The sequence below is a fragment of the Gallus gallus genome, chromosome 22, assembly GCF_016699485.2.
Source record: "Gallus gallus isolate bGalGal1 chromosome 22, bGalGal1.mat.broiler.GRCg7b, whole genome shotgun sequence".
Classification (NCBI taxonomy): domain Eukaryota; kingdom Metazoa; phylum Chordata; class Aves; order Galliformes; family Phasianidae; genus Gallus; species Gallus gallus.
The window spans coordinates 2265287-2288154 of NC_052553.1; the positions used below are offsets into that span (position 1 = coordinate 2265287).

General features: G+C 51.5%; 1 long non-coding RNA gene across 1 annotated transcript in view; it reads left to right on the forward strand.

The window, feature by feature from the left end:
- Positions 1 to 22868, forward strand: part of LOC124417352 — a 99219-nt gene that overhangs the window by 54343 nt on the left and 22008 nt on the right. Inside the window, exon 3 of the long non-coding RNA XR_006931998.1 lies at positions 22292 to 22386. This is a non-coding gene — a long non-coding RNA (uncharacterized LOC124417352). The remainder of the gene's footprint in view (positions 1 to 22291; positions 22387 to 22868) is intronic.

Genomic DNA, 22868 nt, shown 5'->3' on the forward strand with positions numbered 1-22868 from the left:
CATTTGTCTGCGCCGCGCCATGAATTGCGCTTTGTGGGAACTGCACTGCCTGTGCCTGGGAGCTCAGAGCCCTCCGAGGAGAGAACCGAGCTTGGGAGGGCAGGATGGGGCCACAGCCATGGGATTTGCCTTGGTCACAGCCCACATGGGGGTGTCCCATCCCACCCATGGCCACTGCTCACCTCCCAGCAGCCATGGGCACACGGCCGGGCTCCAGGCTGGTGATCAGACTGCGTTGCTGCTGCATTATTCTGCAAAGAGCATCAGAGTTAATTTGGGGGACAATCAGCTTGTCTGAGACTGTCACTGCTGCCGGCTGAAACCTGCAGTGCTGGAGAAAGAGCAATCAGAGCTGTGACCTTGGCAAGGACTGGGGTTAGATTACAGGCATGATTAAATGCCGAGGAGAGAGCTCTGAAGCTGCTATTTGAATACCTGTTTACATGTAGGATAATAGATGGCCACCCGCTGCCTGCGAGGCTGTAATTCACTCTGGGGATGCTGGGACGCAGATGACACCATAAAGCACACGAGGCAGTGCAGGATGCTGGCAGAGCAGCGCGGGGCCCTGCGGTGATTTACAGCCCTGGGCTCGCTCTATGGCCATCTCATCTATTGTCTTTTTATTGCAGACACTGCACAGAGAAATTATTATTGTAAAAATTTGTTTAAAGGAGCTCCGTAAACTCACTTTGATCAGACAATTTCACCTTAAAATCCTCCTGTTCCTGTGGCTGGAATGAGGATGAATGGTGTCTGAGTTATCCTCGGGTACGGCTCCGTGCCAGGCAGCAGCAGGGAGCTGCAGTTGGGCTGTGAGGACCTCGTGGTGACATGGGGCAGAGGCAGAGCTGAGAACCCCATGTGTGCAGCCTGGGTCCCTTGCAGTGGTTGAGACCCCAGGAGCCCTCCTGCCCACTCACAGCATTGCTGACAGCCCCAGCAAATGGGGTGGGTGAGGATGGGATGAGGATGGGGATGGAAATAGGGATGGGGATGAGATGGGGGGAAACAGCATGAGCTGAGCTGCAGAGCAGGTCACCTCCCTTCTCTCCATCAATAGAATGGGTGTTAATGGCTTATCTGAGCTTCTGCTCCTCCTGATGAAGGATCTTTTTGCAATCCTTTCTGAAAAGCACAGTTTGGGATTAGGGCTGAAAGCTTCATTTGATTAGGAGACTCAGGTGCAAATTAGGAGGCGTTTGGTGTTCAGTCTTCCTGCTTTTTCCGTCAGGACCCGAGATGAAAATATTTCCACTACTATTTACTGCCCTTTGATGCCTTCTGTGGCGCAGTGCCCGGAGCCCCCTGTGCACAGCCCCTGCCCGGGATTGGAGCTCACTGTTACCTGGTGCCACAGCCATGACCTTGGGCAGGGCGCTCCATCTTTGGCTGGCGGTGGTAAACAGGAGATAATATTTCTCTATTTCCTGCAGTGCAATGTGAGAATAAATCAAGTGAACACAGGAGGCTGCTCGGAGTGGTCCAGGAGCCAATGCCCTCCCAGGGTGTGTCCTGTTCCCATCGCACAGCTCCCCCTGTGCCACTCATTGGCATCCAGCATTCCCCCAACGGCGCCATTGTGCTTTTGTCAAAGTGCTGACAACCTCTGTGCAGGTTTCCCCAGGACCCAGCAGCAAATTATTGGTGGCATTTGGCACAACAGTCAGTGCTGTCGCCCACCTCACCATTTGCCATCCACTGTTGCTTGATTGGCATCCAGATCTGCAGACTCCTGATTACTGTCATGCTTTCCCCTTGCTGAGAGCTCTCCTTACCCTGTGACTAATTGTCCAAAGCCGTCAGACATGAGGGTGATCTATACATGTCCCATCTATCCAGGGCTGTGTGGCAAGAGAGGGAAAAGCAGGAAAAAAATCCACTGTCTAAACTCATTGCCACCTAAATCCCTGCCCATCTTAGCTGAGAAAATGGTGTTTCCAAGAGGTCTAAGAAGGGCTCTCAGTGTCTCCATCACTGCCTGGTCCTAAGGTGGATGACCCAGGGAGCGCTGAGCTCTCCATCTGTGTGCTGAACAAAGGTGGTGGCAATGAGGCTCACCTCATGATGACCACCACCAAATTGCCCTTTCCCAGAGGCAATTCCCCTTTCCCTTGGGCACCAGGGAAGGCTGTGCATTGCGCCCCGCTCTCTTGGGACGGCCTTAAAAACCCAAGTTCCTAAACAGCTGAAAAAACATAAAATGCTCCATATACTCTCTATAAACAAGCAGTTAGAGAAACTCAGGCTGGAAAACACTTGGTGAAATAAGGTCAGGCTTCTCATATGAATCAAATTAGTGGCCGCTCAGCTAGCACCGCAGTGCATTAGGCTGAAGGGACGGGGGAACACAGCTATTCTCAAGGTTACGCTTTTGTTTCCTCTCTGGGCTGCTGGCTGCCAGGTCTTTGGCCACGCTGAGCCATTCTGGGGGATATCTGTGTCCACTTCCCAGCGTCTGCTCCGAAGGTGGTGGTGAGAATCCTGATTTAAGAGGAGGGAGATGTGAGGTGGGCAGTGGTGGTTCCCCCAATGGCTGAGCAGCACCGTGCCGGGCTCAGGGCCTGCAGCACACACTGAGCATCGCTCGGAATGCAGTGAGAGTTTCTCGAGACTGAAGCGTTCAATTTTACTCCACTGAGCATCCAGTATAATCCATTGAAAGGGCACTGTCCTTCAGGCCTTTCAGCCGGGCTGACAGCTGCCCTCTGATTAATTGACAGGTTAAAAAGATTGATTCCACATGTCAGAGCTGTAACCCTGCCAGAACAATACGGCTGTCAATTGGGCTGTAAAACAGACGCTTACATTAACAGCCCTGACAGCAGCAGCGCATGAACACATGCACCTGCCTTTATGGAGAGCCTAAACACACAGCCGGGCAAAGATTAATCATCCTGAAAGCAGTGCTGTGGGATCACATAAACGTCGCTGCAGAGGAGAAGCGGCGCTCAGACTGCCGGGGGGACCCACGGTGGGGACCCCAGCACTGATGGCCACAGGGCAGAGCACTGCAGGGCTGTGCATAGCATAGCCAGGGCATAACCCTGAGCACCAGCACTGCCAGGGGAGGGCCGTGCTCCAGAGATCGATGCGGGCACTGCAAAGCACAGCTCCCAAGCACAGCACTCCTGCTCTCTCCTGCTTTCCTTATCAGCACAATGTAACTCATTAATATCTGTCAGGCGGGGCTGTTTCCAAAGCTCCTCAGCTGGGGCGCAGTGCAATATCTGAAGGGCGATTTATTTCTCTGACAGTTCTGGAGCTGAGAGCTCTGCCGCGGGCGCTGAGTCCCCAGCCATGGGTGGTGGCCCCACACTCCCACCCCCAGTGCTGAGAAATGCCAAAGCCCCGCACGCCCCGCAGCGATACGGAGAGGGTGAGTCACCGGGAGCCGGGCGCTGCCAGAAGACGTTTCAAAGCTTTTATGGGGAGATTCAATGCAGATATACAGAGATCAATTATCTTAAAAGCAGCAAGGAGGTTCAGCAAATATTTCCAGCTTTAAACAGGTTTATTTCCATCTGCACTTATCTGTGCTATTTAAACTCCATTGCTTGCAGTTAATCTTTTGTAATGCAGCATAAGAGGGCTTATTTACTTTCTAATGACATCAATTGGCCATAAATATTAGACATCTAAGGTTCGCTGAAGCTGTAGGGACAGTTTTCCATTCCTACTTGACATTTGACTATTTGCAGTGCTTCCTTTCTGTTTGTTCTTGTGTGACTCACTTATCGGCTGTCATAGGCCCGTGTTCGATTTATTTAAATTGAATGAATAAGTACATTAGGCAAAGCTGTCAGGGGAAGAGAGAATGGGAACTCGCGGGGATGAGTGATAAGTCAACAAGCTGCAAGGGAGATTCTGAGCAGAGCCGCACAAATCAAAGTGCTAAAGAGGAGGAACAAAGCACGGTGACACGGCGCTGCCGGGAGCACAGCGGTGCAAACGGGTCCCGGAGTGCATCGCCAACGCCAATGGTTCTGCCGTTGCTGCAGGATCAAAGGCTGCAGGCTGCTCACTGCCACCGAGCTGGGAGCTGTGCAAATACCCAGATAGCTCTACATGGGAAGACGGTGTTTCTTTCTAATTTTCTTCATTGCTTGCTACTTAGCCGCGCTAATTAATTGCGGAGAGCTCATATCACAGCCCTACTGGAACTGTCGGTGCTGAATCCATTCGTCATGATCCAGGAGGGGGGAAGAGACCTCGAGTCATGCTGTCGTTCTCAGCTCATGGAAGCGATTTGCTTTGCGTGAGAGTGCCGGGGATGAAAGATGCGTTTGGGAACCACCTCGGCTCACAGAGGTCCCCCCCTGCTTTGCACACTGTCTGCCAGCCCTGCACCCTGCTGGGACACGGGGGGTGCTGGGTGTGAGAGCCCCGTCCCACTCTGTTCTGCTGATCCTCTCCCTCTGCACTGTGCTTTTGTTTCTCACCTCCTACCCCCCACACCCCCAGACCTTAATTGGCAGAGCACAGTAAATCAGAGCTGACAGTGGTTGAATAGCAGCTGATTAAAATCATTTGTTTTCCAGCTCGGCCAGCTGCAGACTCTTGCCTGCATGACTCTTGTGGCATTCCCTGCATTGCTCGCTCTCCCTCCTTCCTTTTGAAGGAATCACATCGCATTTTTCCAATTCCTTGTGGATGAGGTGCTCTGATTGCCCCCTACACCACCGCCAGCCCACTCCCATGAGTGCAGCCCCATGCAGCCCACAGCCACGTGGGAGCTCCCACAGGGCTGTGCAGTGCTCTCTGCTTTCATTGCACGGCCACATCTGCTTTGGGTTTGTTTGTGCTTGTTTGGCTTGTTTTTTCCCAACAGCAAAGCTGGGAGGGAGGGAAAAGCATTTAATTTCTAATCCCACGTACCCGAATCGCAGAACAGTGAGAAAAGATTTGGGAAGGAGCTGCCAAGGAAGGAAGGACCGGCACTGAGCGGGTGCATTGCAGGGAAGTGCATTCCCATCCCAAAAGCGGGGCCACCGCCAGCCCCGAAAAATGCACTCTGGCCACAAGTGCCATTCCCTGGTCTCCAGCATCTGCTGCCATATGCATCGAATTAAAACCAAATGCAAACTATAAATCTCCCTGCCATTCCTCGGAAAGGTTTCACATGACAACCGCATTCCTGTGACACTTTCCATCTTATGTTTTACCGCACGGGCTAACAGCTGTTTCCAAAACAAACGCCGGTGATGAGCAGACAGAATCGCGGCCGCTGGGACAAAGTCGCTGTTGTTGCGCCGGGGCTGCGCCCATTCAACTCCATGGGCTCAAAGCACATGCAGGGAGCTCAGATCCAGGTCTGCGATGGGATTCTTTCATGCAAACATTATTTTTGTGCACAAACACATCACGAAGCCAAGATCGCCTCAAGTGTGTAACGTGCCCTACAGAACGGGCCTAATCCTGCCTTCAGCTTCCCAGTGCTGTGAAGCCCACCTGGGTGACGTTCACCTTCCCGGCACTCAGATGGGCAGCACCAGTTCCGAAAGCAATGGCCTCGCTGGGAGGATGTTTACCTTCCCAAGCCTCCTTCTCCTTACATTTAAACAAAAACGTTTCCTTTTCTAAACAGTTTACATTTCTGATTCCAGAGGTATCCTGCTTGCCAAAACCACCAGTATTTGTCTCACTTTAAATGCATTTATATGCTAATGCAGACAGTCCCTCCTGCTTGCACACGTACCACACACAACTCTATAGAAATTACTCTTTTCCTGCTAGATTTACAAAGTGTGGCCATCAAACCTCCTTATGATTCATCTGCATTGACTGCAGCCCTGCAGTGCTGATGGGGCTGTGATGCGGTGGTGAAGCACAGCTCTGGGTGACCCACTGGAGATGTGGAGCGATGTGGATGCTGCATTTGGAGGAGGAGAAGGGGGAGGAAGGAGACATAACAGCAGGGATACGGTTCTGGGATGGCTGGACAGCAGCACTCCCATTTATGTCACCTTTGGGATCATCATTTATCTTTCCTTATCCCCCACCGCTATCGCCCCATGCCAACATGTCTGTCTGTTTATGCCTCTTCTTGAAAACTATGAAGAGATTTTGCTTTTAGAATCCTCAAATCTTTCATTCTGATGGTCCTGTTCTGCATTAAGGTCATATTGTAATTGATACAGCAGAAGAAGATGAATTGTTTGGGTTGCAGCGCACGGACAGACGTTGGCTTTCTGTCTAAGTTTGGGACAATCATTCTCACGAGGAACCTCAGAACTTCTCACACAATGGAAACTTCATTTTCCAGCCAACCCCAATGGTAATGCCATTGCACCACTATTAGTCTTGAAAGGACGCTTAGAGAAACTCGGATTACTCACTAAGATCTAAAGAACAATGCCATTCTTAAACCACCTTTCTTCCTTTCAAGTTTTCAGGGCTGAAAGCTGACACTGGGAGGGGGAGAACTCTGACTCATAGCAGGCAGGTCGGACGGCGTGCCAGATCAGCCAGGGCCCAGCAAAGCTCCGCGTTATGCTGGAAAATAACGATGGAAAATTCATTTAAGAATCGTGTATGGCTTTGCCGGGGTGGAGGAGGGAAGGGGCAAATTTAATTCAGGCCCAGAACTCCCCTCAAACGGATGCTGGATGTAAACTTTAGCTGCGTTTCTGTCAGCCTTAATGGATTTCACTTATGGGAACTATAATAAACAGCTCATTATGGAGTCAGCTGCGGGAGCGTTTTGAGCCCAACAGGGTCATTTGTTTTCCAAGGCAGATTTAGTCTAAAGGGGGTGGACAGAATAATCCCGCGTTCAAAGTGTCTGCATTAGTGCTGGAGGAGCGGTGACAAAGTGGCCTTGGGTCCAAAGCAATGGCTGCTCTTTGCCCGAGCACGGCAAGAGCGCGGGGACATCCCGGTGCTCACCAAGCACAGCTCAGGGAACAGCCATTGCTTCTTCAAATGTTCCTGTTAACAGCACTTAAAAAAAAACCCATAAATTCAGCCCAGAAACCATCCTGGCTAATAACGCCGAGGCTGGAACTTGTAAATGCCATCGCAGCTGCAGCTGTTGTTGTTGTGAGCACTTTGAAAGCCGCTGCTTTCTTTGCTGGAATAATGATCTGCACTGTGTGATGACCCTCGAAACGTAACAGTGCTGAGAGATAACAGAGGAGCTGGGTGCTCGGGGAAAACAATTTGCTGTGAGAAAAACAGCCTGAGTCTTCATTACATTGGCTCTGAGTCCTATTCCTGAAGAAGCTGTTGATGCTCTGCGCTCTTTTGAGGTTGGCCTCATCATTTCTCGTCCCTTCATTACGATGCCATTTGTTAAGCCCGTGACTGCTGAGGAGGCAGTGGGATGGATGCGGGTCACAGCATGGTTACAGCATCCCCATGGTGCTCGTGGGGTCTGCAGGAGGACTGGAGGAGCAGAACCAGGTGGGCTCAGCACTGCATGGTCTCACTCATGGCATTGGGGCCATACAGGGCTGCCATCAGCCCATCCCAGCACTGGAGGGCTCTCTGGGGCAGAATATATTCCCCTCGCACAGAGCAGGCAGTAACTCACAGCCCTGCAAAGCACTCTGCCAATACAGCATTTGCTGATGTATAGCTACAGCCATTTTCGCTGTTTCCCTTACTCTGTCTCCGTATAGAATAATATGCGATTAATTGATTTTCTGTCGCTCTTTTAGTACGGAAAATTAATTTTGGAGCAACCTTGTTTTCTCAGGGTATGAATTCTCTACATGCAGAGTAATTCCGCTCCTACATTATTCATGAGAGAAAATAGTGATGGAGTGTGTAACTGAGGCAGCCCCAAGGCCACAAACTGATAGTCTGCGTTACTGATACAACAATATTCCACTGATGCTTCTAAATAATTCACGGCTACAACTCAATTTGGCACCAGGCACGCGGCTCGGGGTGTGTGTGCTGAGAAGAGAGGGGGGAACCTCAGGGCGAGAGGAGCTATGCTCAGGGCTGGGGCATCACCCAGTGCCAGCGGTTCCTGGTCTCTGCTCCAGGCATAGAGCATCAGTTGGGTTTTGCATCTCCCACTGCAGCATCGTCTCCTGGGGGGGCCACATGCCACCTACTCCAGGCTTCCCAGCATGGACATGGGCTGCAGAGAGGGTTAACAGCCCCAGAGCTCTCCTCGTGGAAAATGGATGGGGCCTTCCCTCCCTCCTCCCCGCCGCTGGCATCGGCTGCACAGAGCGGGTCCAGCAATGGAGAGCCCCTTCCTGGCACCGGCCTCCCTCCAGATTAATGACTTGCGATGAGATGCCGAAGTCACACATTGGGATTTTTTAGTGTTGAACTGTACCTGGCACCCTGCGGCCATTTATCACGGGGCTGCAGATGGAAGGCGGCAGCAGCGGGATGCGAAGGGCCAAGAAACACAGCTCTGCAGCCAACCCGCTGGGGGCCGGGGGGGCTGCACTGCATCCAGCCCCATGGGGGGCGGGGGGGGCAACTGCTTTGGTTTCATCTGAGATGATAAATCGGATTCCTGGGGATACTGGAGCAGCTGCATCTGACCTGGCTATTTATCTGACAGATCTTCGGGGTGCGTGATAACAGCTCTTAGAGGATGGATGTGGTGTTATAAGCCATCTGGGTACAGAATGTGATTAATGGCATTCACGGAGATAAACAGATCACGGTGTAAGAGAATCCCTGCCCTTGCTGGGAACTGGAACAGCACCAGGAGCTGAAGCTCTCCCAGCGGTCAGTGCCATACTGGTGCCAAACCCTCTGGGGGATGATGCTCGTGGAACAACCCCGCAGCATCCCATGGCTGGGGGTCAGCACCCACAGGGCACTGAGTGCTGGTGGTGGGGAGAAGGGAACCACACCATCCTTGGTGCAGAAACCCTAACCCAGACAGGATGGGTCAAATAAACACTGAGATTAATTAATCACTAATGGCACAGACTAAAGGTGACTCTTCACCATTTACAGACTGAAGACGGGAGGGTCGGGATTGAGGAACATTCACGTTCCATTAGCAGAGCCCCAGCCCTGCCAGAAGGGAGGGAGAAATCCCTTCAGTCCTTGCAGAGGAAGCTCGAGCTTATTGTTTCCTGCCAGGGCCGGGGCTGCGTTTTATGAAACACCTGCAATGGAAAACACGAGCACAGACCCGTGGGGCCATCCCTGAGGACACGGCCCCGCACCGCAGTTGGGGGCTCTGTGCCACGCTCCGTGCCGCCGTGCCCAGCGAGTTCTCCTGGTCAGCATTAATAACGGCGGATCAATTACAGCAGGCAACCGGGAAAAGGGATTGTGAAATCCTTCCTGCGTAGTGCTGGAGGTGGTGTGTGTGCATGTGTAATGCGAGCGATACAAGCCACCCGAGAGGGGCTATAAAAGGTGCTTTCTTTTGCCTCCAAATTTTGCTCTGTGGCTGCTCTGTACCGTGCACCAGATGCAGCAGCAACAGCACGAGGCCTATAACCTCCTTCCAAATGGTAATAAATCCCAGAAGACCCCAACACACTTGTAATTTACAACTCTGCTAAAATGAACATTATTTCAAGCTAAGCGTATTCTCCGAGGTGCGGGAAGAATGTGGCAGCTTTCCTGCTGACAGCGGAGTTTCTTTTTTAAAATGTCATGCATTCACTTTCATTACTTCCAAATAATTGCCCAAAAGATCAGCAGTCGGATGGGAGGAGAGCGCTTTGTATCGCTGTGGGTCGATCCCATCAAAGCACAAAGCAGATGCAAGGAATGGGCTGCGGTGGGCAGTGCTGGTTCTGGGTTCCCCCCCAGCGCTGCCCGGGGCAGAGCGGCTCCAAGACAAACTCCAGATCCTGTAACGCAAGCCCTGAAGGAAAGCTGTAAATATAGGAGCTGCTGGCAGAGAGCAGGGCTGGCCCAGGGCTGCAGCGGCCGCTCCCGCAGTGGGAGGTTTGGTCCTGGGATGGACGCAGGCGGTATTTCAATCTAACAGCTGGAAAAGAAGGGCTCCGTGGCCCGTTCACAGTTTTCTTCCTCTGCTGGAATGGGAGAAAGGAGTGGTGGAAAAGTAAAAGAGAAAAAGCAAAAGCTGTAAGAAAACGCCAGGCAATGAGGGATGTGGGGGAGAAGCAAAGTGCAGGTTAGGAGAAAGCACTGTCCTGTCTCCTTGGGAAAGCAGCTGCAGGTGCACAGCACGTTGCTCGGTGAGTTTGGCCACGGTGAACTCCCACCACCCCTTATCTTCATGGGAGGAGCAGCACTGTGGGGCTCAGCGCTCAGTGATGCGCTCCGTGCAGCTGCATCCCTGCACCCACGGTGCTGCAGATGGATGGGGGCTGCCCCAGCACCCCCCAGAGCATCCCACAGGGGCCGGCCAAATCCCCACACCACCGCCTGGTGTCCTCTGCATAAATGCAATTTACCTGAATGTCAGAGGAAAGCATTACAGATAACACACTGCGTGCGTCTCTGACCCAGTAAGTGCTGAAATCACAGATCTCATTATTCTGACATGATAGAATTTTTTTTCCCTCCCCGCTGCAACCCCGCTGCTGTTGTTTTCCAGACTGCAGACATAATTGCCGAAGGTGCAAAGCCTCCGCAGACAAATACGTCTTGCTTACTTCCCTAAATCTAGCAAAATGCCAGTTCTGTGTGTGCATAAGGAAACGCCGTTAGATCACGCTTGCAAGCAGCGCTGCTTCCATCGGGCACCACTCAGAGCCGCGCTCACCTCTGGGATGTGTGAGACAGAATGTGGGGCGGTGCGACCCGAGGGCCGACTGCAGGCGGTGCACACAGGGGTTGCAAAGCACCGTGTGGGTGCATGGCGAGGAAAGGGACGTGCAGGGACATGGAGGCTGGCGGTGATGTGTGCAGCCCCAGCAGCAGCTCCGGCATAGCAGTAACCCTACGTGGCTTTAATTGCAGCGCCATTAGGTCAGCCATGCAGTGATTGAGCACAGCCCTGAGCATAGTGTGGGGAGGAAGGGCTGCAAGGCAAGTTTGCTCTTCAGGAGCAGAAGAGGCGTGGGGCATAGTAGCAGGATAGGGCAGGTGTGTGCCCAGCTGAGCACCTGCACAACCAGCAGAGCTCAGCAGAGCTCTGAGAGAGGAGAAGGAGGGTGAATATCACCTTGGATTTGGAGAGGTTTTCTGATACAACTGCCCTCTGCTGCTCTTCTTCAAGTGTTTGTGAAGCACATCATCCATCCTTGCAGGGTGCAGGTGGATGGAGCCAGGGCCAGGTGTGACACACAGGTGTGTGGAATGCCTCACTTCGGAGCAGTTCTGCTCCGTGAGGGCGGACCAAGCAGGAGAGCTGGGAGGTGATTGTGTTGTCCTTGTAATGTCCCTCCCATAGTTCCTATTGTCATTGGCCTCCAAGTGGCCCAGTTATTAATGAGAGATGGAAATCAGTTCCATATGGCTCAGATTGGGGCTGAAATATGGGTCTCCCCCTTCACCTGGTGCTGGTGAGCAGTGCTGCTTCTTGGGCACATCTGGTTCAGAGCACAGCAGAAAAGGTGCCCAAAAGTTGCACCATGTCCTGGTCTTCCCATTCTCGTTGGGAAAGGCAGATGTGCCTCCCAGCATAGATCTGGGGATCTAGGCAGCCCCTGAGCAGCCTGATGCTGAACTGTGCTCTGACCTTAATGTTAAAGATGGGGAACCATCACCTCCTGGACCCCTCAGTCCTACATTCACTCCAGGGTGAACATACCATGCAGTTCATCTGCAGCCCAGAGCGGGCGGCTGCATCCGCTGCTGAGAGCCTTCCCCCCGTGCAATAACCTCTCATTATTTTTTAATGTTGTTGTAACTTTATGGCTTAATCAGTATTTGCAATTTGTTAGTAGTCCAGGCTGCAATAAAATTGTTTTCCAGGTACTGAAACATCCTATCAAGGTTTGTAAAGCAGTGGTTCTTAGTTTATCACACTCATAAAAAGCACTGGCAACTTGACAGATATAATAACTTTTTTTATCAAGTGTCTAATTTGAGAGGAAATTAAGCCATACATTACATGCCGATCCGAGCTGGAATTGGAAAAAGACCCAACCAGCCCACTCCCACCCCAGCGTTTCCTCTCCATCCCATTCCTCGCACAGAGCTGGCCGTGCTCCTGCATTCGCTCTGCAGTACCCTCAGATTGTGTGTGTATTTTTACAGGGCACTGCACACTTAATAAAAAATAATTTATGTGGCCTGCATTGATGTCACCGCAGTGAAACAATGCCTTGCCTTTACTGCAGCGAGGAGCAGTGATTTATACAGGCGCCTGGAAATGCTTCCTCGAAATGCAGTGCAGATTCTCCAGGCCACTGCAGCAGCGGCTGTGTCCCCATCCGGGTGCTCCCCATTAGGGTACTATTCTGGGGGATGGGGTTTTGTTGGTAGGGAGCAGCTGGCCCTGCTCAGGCTGTAAGAATTGGGGATTGGTCTTTGGGAGTTTGATCCGTCTATCTAACACCCCAGCCCAGCCCCAGATGTACCACTCTGAGTAGCATTGATGGCTCTGGGGGCTCACACAGCCCCACTGTTCCTCCTCCTCTCTCTGCCATGTGAATCAAATTGTAGAATCATAGAATGGCCTGGGTTGAAAAGGACTACAATGATCACCAGTTCCAACCCCCTGCTACGTGCAGGGTAGCCAACCAGCAGACCAGGCTGCCCAGAGCCACATCCAGCCTGGCCTTGAATGCCTCCAGGGATGGGGCATCCACAGACTCCTTGGGCAACCCGTGAACAGTGCGTCACCACCCTCCGGGTGAAAAACTTCCTCCTAATATCCAACCTAAACCTCCCCTGTCTCAGTTTAAAACCATTCCCCCTTGTCCTATCTCTATCCACTCTCATGAAGTTGGAGAGCCTGTCCTCAGGCAGCAGTTGCAAGGTTCATTATTTTGGTGGTTCATCCCAGCGTAGACTTTCCCTCATTCCCAGAAGCGGCACTGAAATGCCAATAATGGACTGAGCAGGAGCAGGGATCATTGGATGCTGCTCTCCCATTGCTGGAGCTGCAGCAGCAGCAGGGCTGGCCACTATTTGTTTAAATTTTCATGCTCACGAATGTCGGTGACACAGAAGACAGGTTTATGGAGAGCAAAAAAAAAAAAAAAAGAAAAGTTGACAAATGGCCCAGTAATCAACTGGAACATGCAATAAATCATTGGAGTGCCAATAACACTTCCAGGACGAGCTGCGAAAGGTCATTACGATGCCACCATGTATCACGCAGCGCCAAACAAAGCAAACAGAACATGTTGGGAATAGGATTATGGGAGAAGCATCTGTCAGTTCTAATTAAGAATTAACTGTGGATCCTATGTAAAAAGATGTGTGGTTTGTTCCTCTCTCTCCCCTTTCCCACTTAACTCTCCATTTTTCCCTCTCTAAAATAAAACTCCATTAGTTATAAAGGAGCCCTCTGTCAGGGAGTCCATCTGACAGCAGCGCAGTAAAGCGGTGTGACAGCAGGGCTGCAGGGCAGGACAGGGCTCTCCTTGGTGCCCAAGGGCAGCACTGAGCTGCACTGCCCACAGGAGCACTCGGTCAGAGCCCACAGGTTTGGAAAGGAAACAGTAGGTAAAGAAGTGCTGATGAGATAAAGCAGAAAAGTTAAAGAACAGAATGCCTATAGGGGAGAGGCGTTGCGGAATGCCCCGCTCCTCCCTCACTCTCTCCACCCATAGTACCCTCCTCCTCCTCTCCCCCTCTCTCCTTCTCCACTCCCCCCTTTCTCCCTTTCCCCCTTTAACCTGAGCCAAGTTTTATCATGTGGGTGCCCATCCCAGGGCTCCTGCCATGAGCGGGCTATGCAAGCCGCGTGCTTTTCTTTATTATTATTATTATTTTCCCTTTCTTCTCCTCTATATTTCCAGGCCTCTTTTCTGCTTAAGTTGGCATTTCTTCTTTTTTTTCTTTCCCCTTTTTTCTTTCCCTTTCTGCTGACTGAGACAAGACCGTGTCCTACTTCAGCACCCCAGGATTTGTTACATCTTCAAGGTGCAGCTTTATGGCCACGGTTGTCCCGTTTATGGTACAGTTCTTCTTATGGGTTCTAATAAACTTCGTAGCTCCAGGGTGCTCTTAAATCCTGATATGAAAGATAGAGAAGAATCATTATTTAGTCCAACTAAATATAGGATGCTTCACCCTTGAAGGCTGAGGATAATGTTTCTCTCGCAGGTGTGGACAGACCCATAACTCCTGTGTGCAGCAAGTGCAGCTGCAGGAGGAAATAATCAATGCTTCCCATGGAAAGAAGAGTGTTCAGCCCAGTGGGATGGGGAGAGGCAGTGCCAGCTGGATGGGTGCTTAGGTGGGTCGTTTAGCACAGGGAAACAGCATTCAGGCTCCCTAGAAGCAGACATCCGCTAGGAGTGCGGGGTTCAACTGAGAGCTGGTTCTGGTAGCAGCCAATTGAATAGTCTTTGGGGCACTTGTATGCCAAAGCCCTCCACATGTATATGGAGCTTAGGGAACTTCTACCAGTCCTGGCAGGGATGGAGGAGGGTTGTGGGCTCTACACTGAGCAGGTTCTACATCGAGTTGGGTTCTACGTCAAGTTGGGGTCTACATTGTGTGGATTTTACATTGAATTGGGTTCTACACTGAGTTGGATTCTATATTGAGTTGGGTTCTACAGTGAGTTGGGCTCTGCATTGAGTGGATTTTACATCAAGTTGTATTTCAGGGAAACGCTTTTCTTATATATATTTTTTTCCCCTTCCCTCAGCTTTCCCAATTCCTGTCTGATTTCTATTTTCATTCTGGGGAGGAAAAAGGAGGTCAAATGAGATGGAAAGGCCTACAGCTTTCTCTAAGTTTTTTCCAGTGTGTGTTTTTCCTTGGAAGTTCTCTTGGAGCAGCAGTGCAGTGCATTGCACACCCCAAAGATCAGCGGTCCCTTTGCTTGGCGGAAGTTACCATACACCAACCATTGTTTTGTTGCAAAAAGCCATCAGACAGCAGCGTGTTGGATCTGTAGTGTGGCTCCCAAGGCCATCACTCAGTTTCATTTCTCTGCAAGCATTTTGCTTTCCATAAGTTCTCTGGGTTTTGCCTTACACAGAGTTATGAGAGATTGTTTGTAGAGGGCAGTAATGCAAATCGTTGGAAGCTGCAAGTGAACTTTCAATTAAACACAACACCTCCCCAAAACCAGTGCTCTTCTCGATTATGGTACGCCAAGAGGAGGGTGATGTGGAGCAGAACATCCCTCAGCCTTCACCAGCTTTCAGCCTTTCTGCCTTTTTTTCCCCTTTTTTCCCTATACCTCATCTGCTGTCGCAATCCCCCTCCTGGTGGTGAGCAATGGGCTGTCGGTGCTGGCGCAGAGTCGTGGCCACAGGAGCTCCCGGCACACACCCGGCGCTCACCATGAGGCCATGGCAGCACTGCAACCCCCACGTTGCCAGGAAAGATTCCTCTCCCACCCCCATGACCCGGTTACTCACATTTTCTGTGCTTCCTGCATGCCACAGCCCTGGCCACTCTCAGCTAAAGGCACAGAGTCAGTGCTGGCACTGAAACACCCATCTGACTGTGCTCACATATATAAATAATTGCTTTAAAACCCATAGGAAAGGCCAGGCTGGGAGACAGCAGCTTGTTTGCCATTCAGATTTATGCATATATCTGTATATATATATATGTATTTAAAAGTGCATTTTGTAAGCTCTCAGGGTCCTTGGCAGAGCCATGGCCCATCACAGACCCACTCAAGGTGCAGCTGTGGGTTTCTAGAGCTGGGTCATAGGGAGCCCATGTGCCTCTGGCCTGTGGGACAAGGACAAGGACAGGGACAGGAACAGGGACAGGGAAAAGGACAAGGACAAGATGGGGACAAGGCCCTTGCTACTAGGCTGTGACTGGCACTGGGAGCTGTGCACCTCCCCAAATGAGCCCTTCCGGCAATCTCTCCGCATTTATACCAAGCTGCTCCTCCCCAGCAGATGTTCAGGACTCAAACGGAGGAACTTCCAAAGCAAACCATCTGGAAGAGGAAACAGCAAAACACTGGCGAGCCATTCCGCTCCTCTCTTGTGCCTGAAACCTGGCAGTCCTGCTCCCAAAGTCATGGGGAGGGCTGGGGAGGAAAGGACCATGGGAGCCGTCAGGGCTTCTCCTTGATTTCAGCCCTGCTTCCAGCTGGATGAGAAGCTTAAGCCCCATGACCTGCTCGTGAGAGTGGTCTGCCCCTGCTCAGGTCCCCTTGGCCCTGGCCAAGCCCCATCCAGCTACCACACTGCTCAGTGTCCCCATGGCAAATTTCATCTCTAGGCATGTGGGAACCCACCAGGGAGCAGGCTGTGATCCCAGTGCTATGCTGATCCTGGATTTCTGCTTTTTGAGGATCGCACTGAGGTCTCCCCTTTGCCACCTTCCCTTCTGCACAGCCCAGGAAATGGGGCGATGAAAGCCGAGTCATCCATTCCTGCGTTATGTTTCCAAAGAAGCAAGTGTGACTGTCAGGTTTACAAAAGATTGTTTATGTTCAGCGGCGTGAAATGGGGAGCGAGCACACGGAGCAGAGCGAGAGAAAGACTGCCCTGCCCGCGCTGACAGCGCGGCATTCATCCTCCACGCTACAGCAGACAAAGCGCTGGTGCCGCCTGACAGCGGCCATAAATCACCGCTGGGAGATGCTGTACCTACAGCTTATACCACTCCAGATGACAAACACACAATAATCCACACAGCACAGCACTTTTTCTCCCCTCCCTCCCTCGCATTCATTGGTGCTCTGGTAAAGGGGGATGGCGTGAAGGAGACCTGCAGAGCCAGGGGCTGCTGAGGGGTATGGAGAGCTGAAGGCTGTGACTAACTGAGCTGGGACAGGGGGTCCCAGTTTGCCATGGGCGTGGGGAGGGGATGCCAAGTAGGGCTGAGTCCCCTTTGCAGTGCCATGGGGGCAGCAGGGCTCAGTTGGGTGAGGGCAGCTGTGGCTGTGCCAGTGGTGCCACTCAGCCACATCCCCACCAAAGGCACAGCCCAGCCCTGTGCCACCCAGGGATGCATCCAGGCTCTGGTTGTTTGCAGAAGTGCCAATGCAGCATTGCAAGGCCAGCAGCAGCCGGGGCTGAGGTGGGAAAGGAGAAGTCTGTCTGCTCAGACAGCTCTTACATCCATGTATCCTAATTAACAAAAGATCTAATTCATCAAAGTGACAGCAGCTGTATTTATATCACCTCCTTCCATGGGGGCTGCTGGGGGTTTAGGGTTGGATTTTTATTCCTTTCCCTTTTCTGACAGCTTTATCTTTCCCACACACATTTTTATGTTCCCTTTCTGGGGAGAATGATTGATAATGAAGCTCTCCTTGGGAATAGGGCCATTCATTTGACATTTCCTGCCTCCCCCCAAAAATAGAGGGGGACGTGGGGGGAACAGGAAAGGAGGGCTCACCCCAGTGTGGGGCAAGACTGATCTCCTGGCAAAGCAAACCCTGAGAGCCTGACAAAGCATCTGAATGGCACCTTAAATCTTGGAGAACATAAAAGGAACCCCAACTGTTTTGGTTTGCTTTAATACCTGGAACCGCATGGTTCGGGGCAGGCAGAGCGCGATGCTGAATTGCCATATAAATACAGGGGCTGTGGCATCTCCGAATTGCTCCGCTATTCTCAGCAGGCTTGCTGGCGGGAGGAGCAAGGTTTGGCCATGATATAGGAACACCGAGATAGAGATGGTGGCAATGAATCCCCGCTCAGCCGCTCCTCCCCGCTGCACTAAACCCCCAGTGCAGGCAGCAGCCTCGCGGGATGCGGGGAGCTCACGTGGCTGCAGGGATGGAGCCTAGAGCAAAGCCAACCTCCCAGCCACCACCAAGCAGGGATGGAGCAGCCATAAAACAGAGCCAGCGGCATCGGGGTGTAGATCCTGATGTGCCGGGCTCCCCGCTCCTCCCGCAGCCTCAACTTCTGATGAACCAATGTGCTTCGGTGCGCATTTATATGCAAAGGCGTATAATATGTCCCCTGTATCTAATTATCTGTCAACCTGAGGCAGTTTGTTTTCCAAATCGGCCTCTCGGCTGTGACTTTATGAGGTCGTAAAGAAAACGGTGCCACTCTCGCGCTGGAGCGCCAGGAGAGCCTGGATCAACAAATTACCAGCGGTAACGGTGTCTGCCTGCTGCCATCCCCAGCATGGTGGGGACAGAGCCTGACCCCATGCCCTCCCATGCACCCATTCCTGTGCACCACCATGCACCCATCCACCCCCATATCCTCCCATCCACCCATCCCCATGCACTGCCATGCACCCAACCCCATGCACCTGGCCCCATACGCCCATCCCCATGCACCAACCCCACGGTTCCCATGGGTGCAGGTGACCCCTGCTGTGCTGAGGCTGGCAGTGAGCTCCAGCCACGGATTCCTCTGCCCACCCCGCTCCTGTGATTAATGATAGAAAAGAATTAAAAAAGCAGCGGGGAAAAAGAAGAGCGAGGGAGAGGGGAGGGGAGTGGGTCAACAGCTGAGTGCAAGGCAAGTCGCTAGACAGGGAGTAATTAAGATACTTGGGTAAATATGATTAATAAGCTCAAACTGGCAGGGTGTGCAGTAAACAAGGGCTAACCAGATGGTACCCTTTCCTTTCTGACAATGCTGCAAGCTTTGTGCAAACAGGCAGGAAGGCTCCGGATGCTCTCAGAGCTCTCGCATGGGGAGGATGCAGCGCAGGGCCAAACAGTGAGGTCAGCTGGTGGGAATGGGATGGCGTCCATCAGCACACATCCCATCCAACTGCCCCACATGAGCCCCTTCCCAGGCAGAGGATGCCATTTCACCAAAGGTGAAACATTTGTGGAAATGCACTGATTTTGATGAAATTGCATTTGGAAAGAAAAATCAAAGGAGAAAATCGTTTCGATAAGGCCAAAGCATTTCAGTTGACCTTTTAGGAATTAAATGGCATAGAGTTTTTTTTCCATTTCAAAACACATTTTGTTTCAATGTACCATATATATATAACAGTAAGAACTATTGAAACCAGAATTAAATGCTGTGATTATCCCAACGTGGGATGATATATTTCCATTTCCCCCAGTCCAATATTTCAAGAAATTAAGCACAAATATCCCTGTGCTTTGAAAAGGGGAAGAGAAAAAGGCAGAAAATGTGGTTCTTGCTGCTGCTGGAGTGTGGCTGAGTGTCTGCAGGTGTGGAAGAGGACATTTGCAATGCATTCAGATGGGCGTTTCATCATCATTCAGGCTGGATATCAGTAAAAATTTCTTCTCAGAGCAGTGAGGCACTGGGATAGGCTGCCCAGGGAAGTGGTGGTGTCACCATCCCTGGAGATGTGCACCAACGGTGGAGATGTGGCACGGAGGGACACAGTCAGTGGGCACTGTGCAATGGGTTGGGGTTGGACTCTTCAGGGTCTTTTCCAGCCTTAATGCTTCTATGATCCTAAACTCATACATCTGAGCAAAATGTCCTGGTCAGTGTTTTCAGACTGTCAGAGCTACCATTTTCATTGGACTTTTTACTGCATGGTACTCAGAGAACCAACAAAATGGCCCAGAGGCTGCAGGTACGACCAACAGATGACATCAGCCCTTGGCTTTCAGTTTCCTCAGGCCAGAGATTCTCGATTTATCCCAGATGCCATCCAAGAGCATGGGCTGTCCCTACCCATTTTAGGCACCATGGGCTGGCACTGCCAGCAGCCTCATGGCACGGGAGCCACAGTGGCTCAAAAGAGTGGGGATGAGATGGAGGATAAAGAAGAAAATTTGGCTCATTGACAGGGCACATATTTTTCCAATATAAAAGCAAATGGGGGAACCCTTAAATAAATTGGCTCTATAAAAACGTCCCTTTGTATTACCGCCTCACCTTTTCAGGGAGAAAACACCAAGGTTTATTTTCATGGCTCCCGAATAAAAATATCACTGCCGCTCCGTGATTCCACAGAGCCGCACGCGGTCCCTCAATGCTGGGAGTGTCCCGGCTGGGGGAGCAGCTGCCACGTAATTACACGTCCTTGTCACGAGTGAGGAGAAACAAGTTGTGGCATTTAGGAAAGGTCTGCAAAAATAGGTGTCAGACCTTCACTAATGGTGATTGTCCTCCCATTCTGCCGTAATTTACATTTAATTCGCACGTTTCGTTTCCATTTAAAATATGATTACAGTGTTTTGAAGCACATCTCACCTGTCCCCTCCGATTAGGGCAGCAGGAGGAGAACATGAAGCAGAAGGAGTAGGGCTGGCTGTGGGGACAGCACGTGGGGATGGGGACGGAGCGCTCCGGGGACATCACTACATGGGGGTGGATGTTTGGATACGTGGACACATGAACAGACAGACACACAGACACATGGATATGCGGATAAATGGGCATATCGACAGACACATGAACAGACAGACACACAGACACATGGATATGCGGATAAATGGGCATATCGACAGACACATGGACAGACAGGCACACGGACAAATGGACAGATGGACACACAGACTCATGGACAGATGAACAGATGATGAACAGGCAGACAAATGGACACATAGACAGATGGGCACATGGACACACAGACACATGGACACATGGACAGATGATGGACACACAGACACGTGGACAGATGGACACATGCTGTCATAAGGCCCCTTGTTGCTGTGCAGGATGTCCAGGGCCGCTCTGCTTGCCTTCTGCTCCCCTCTTCCCTCTTAAGAGAATTTGGATGCACAAAGTTTTGCTATGGGGAGGGAAAAGCAGGGGCTGGGAAGGGGAGGTTTTACCCATCCTGAGCAGAGGGACATTGGGGATGCTGTCCCCCTGCAGTGCTTGCTAGTGGCTGTCACTATTTACGCCATCAAATGGGGATTCAGTGGCATGGAAGAGGATCACAGGCCATTGGATACCTGCAGACATGGGGCTACAGCTGCTGAAGGGACTGCCCTTGCGTTGACCTGGGGGAAATCTGAGCTTCTTCGGGTATGAGATCCTGCAGAGCAAGTGCTGGTGGAGCAGTGTTTCACCTGAGAGCTATGAAGGCTGTGAAACTGCTCTGCCTTTGGTGCACTCTGGATAAGACTGCTGACATGGCTGCCAATGGCTGCATGGCTGCATCTCAGCCTTGGGCAAACTGCTGTCCTGCACATCTGGATGGGCACTGAGGCACTGTGCAGTCCAGGCAGGAGTTTCAGCTCTGGATGCTGAATCTCTCCTGCAGGGTCCTGCTGCAGGGAGCTGTCGCTCCCCCCGAGGGCTTTCGGGAGGTTTTGTGGCCACGAAAAGTCTCGCCAGGAAAATCAATCACGCTTGCCCTCACCACCACGTCCTCATCCTGCATCCCCCAGCGCTGCACCCGCCCACAGTGTGCCGAAAGGGCCGGGATGCACTGATTAATATCTGCTACGTGTAGGGGAAAACAACCGCCCCGTAAACAGTATTATTAACCCATGGGCCGGCAATAAATCAGTGGGAGAAGGTGACCTCAGCAATGCTGGAGTAATCCTGTGTGTCAGGGTAAATTTATGAGGCCAATTTTATTGGCCTGTATGACCCAGGCTCCTTGGAGATGTCTCAGTAACAAATCCAATCCATATCATTTATTAGCTTTGTACAGTGTCAGCTCTAAGCATAGGAGGGATCCCATTAAAACGTATTGCTCCCTCTGCAGAAGATGGGCGCAAATAAGCCGCCGGATAATTGCCGGCTGTGAGGAACCCTCGATTAAGAAATGGCTCGTGGTGCATTTGCTCTCAAATCCATAAAGCTGGAGCCTGGGGCTGGAGCTGCTGGGGTTTTGGTTGGTGCTGCCTGTGTGGGACTGGCCATGGGGAGCACCGGGAGCACTGGGGACACCAGGGACACCAGGAGCAATGGAAGCACCAGGAGCATCAGGAGCACTGGTTGCACCAGGGCCACCAGGAGCACTGGGAGCACCAGGAGCACTGGGGATGCCATGAGCACCCTCAGCACCTCGTGTGTGGCACCTCCTGTGCCTGATGGCTGTTGGCTAACCAGAGCTGGTGGAGGCAGCTTAAGTCTGTTTGACTGTCCCTGTCATCATAAGGTTTACGGATGGTTAATTTATTCTTTATAGCACAGTCATTGATGGCTGTTAAATCACAAATGAGAGCCAATAAAGGGTGAATTGCAGCTGAAATTACACTGTTTATATGACAGCAGAGTGCTGGCTAAAAGATTCATATGCCGCTGATGAAGTACGTTATAAATTTTAATTACCATAGTTTGTACAAATGACATGTTTGAAATGCTATTGAGTAATGTGACCCTGATAATGAAACTATAAAATAAATCATTAACTTTCTGAATGAGCTTTTTTATTTCCATGCTACATGAAGTAAACTTTCCAATTTATTCCATTGCAGCCCTCTTTCAAAAAAATAAAAAAAGTGGAGGCAGAAGTGTCACCATCAGCAGCAGGGGACGTGGACTTCTGGGGGAGGAGAGCATCATGCAGAAGGTACGTAGGACGTCAGGGACTGCCCCGAGCCAACCAGAGCCCCAAAGCTCCCATGGCTTTGCCCTGGCTCACACAGTACAAGGCAAGCGGGAGCACAGGGATAAGGGCAGGGATTGAGCACCTCCTCTGAGGATCCATCAAAACCTCAAGCAAAGGAGAGAGAAAATCTCTGCAGAAGTCAGGGTGTGATTACCACTCACTCCTTGGCCAGGCTGTGCAGCTCGAGCTCCCCTGGGAGCCCCAGCTTGAAGGCCAGCTGCATGCAGCAGGAGCGGGGATAATTCCCCAGCCTGGTGCAGAGCTGAGCCCTGAGTCAGCCAGGGATTGTGGGGAGCACAGAGCGTGCAGTCCTCCAAGCTGCAGACTTTGGTTCAGCTCCGCTTGCTCAGGATGAGGAATACTTCTTTAAGCCCCCTGGCAGGACGCTGATGCCAGGCTGCTCCCTTGTTATAGTGCCGTGGGTTACTTCCTAAGGGATGCAC